Here is a 736-nt window from a genome sequence, read left to right on the forward strand (position 1 = left end):
GCTAACTAGCATCCAAACAACTCTAACCTCTACTTCAGTACACTAGCTAGCTAGTTTAACGTTATAAATTACTCATTTACTGCTAAGTTAGCCAAAGCTAGCGGTATCATAAATTATCCTGACATTACCCGTTAAAACCGTTGAAAATAAAGCACGTGCACATGATAAATAAAGCCAGAAACTCATCGTAGGAGTTATCTGTTAATGCACGTTTCTTCAGCAATTAGGTTGCTTTCAGTTAAGTAGCCGACTAACTAGGCTATTACAATACAACATTGTAACGTTAACATATTTTTGAAGTAAAACTATGTATCTCTTGCTAATTAAGTGTGATGGACACTTCCTTAACTAGCAGCAAACCTGGAGTAGACCTAATGGAAACCTTCCTGGAATAATATGGCAAATGGCGGCAAAAATGTTTGTGTTTATTCAAGGCATTCACTGTATTTTCAATATACTGACGTCGGAAGGTCTTTATCTATCTATGGACATTAGGCATAGAAGGTTATACAGTTGTTTTTATTCCACGTGTTTTATTCTAATTTTTCGCTTTTATAAAGATTAATGTATACATTTTATTTAGATTAATGTAAAACAGGATGCACAATGTTTGCAACTAAAAATTCACGGTAACACCTTGGAAAATGTCCCCTGCCATGTTTCTCCCTAGGTGGACCACACGGGGGCGGTATCGGACTGTCAGCTTTTGCAATCGCAGAACAGCCACTCCTCCAGT

Source organism: Conger conger, chromosome 7 (assembly GCF_963514075.1).
Source record: "Conger conger chromosome 7, fConCon1.1, whole genome shotgun sequence".
Lineage (NCBI taxonomy): Eukaryota > Metazoa > Chordata > Actinopteri > Anguilliformes > Congridae > Conger > Conger conger.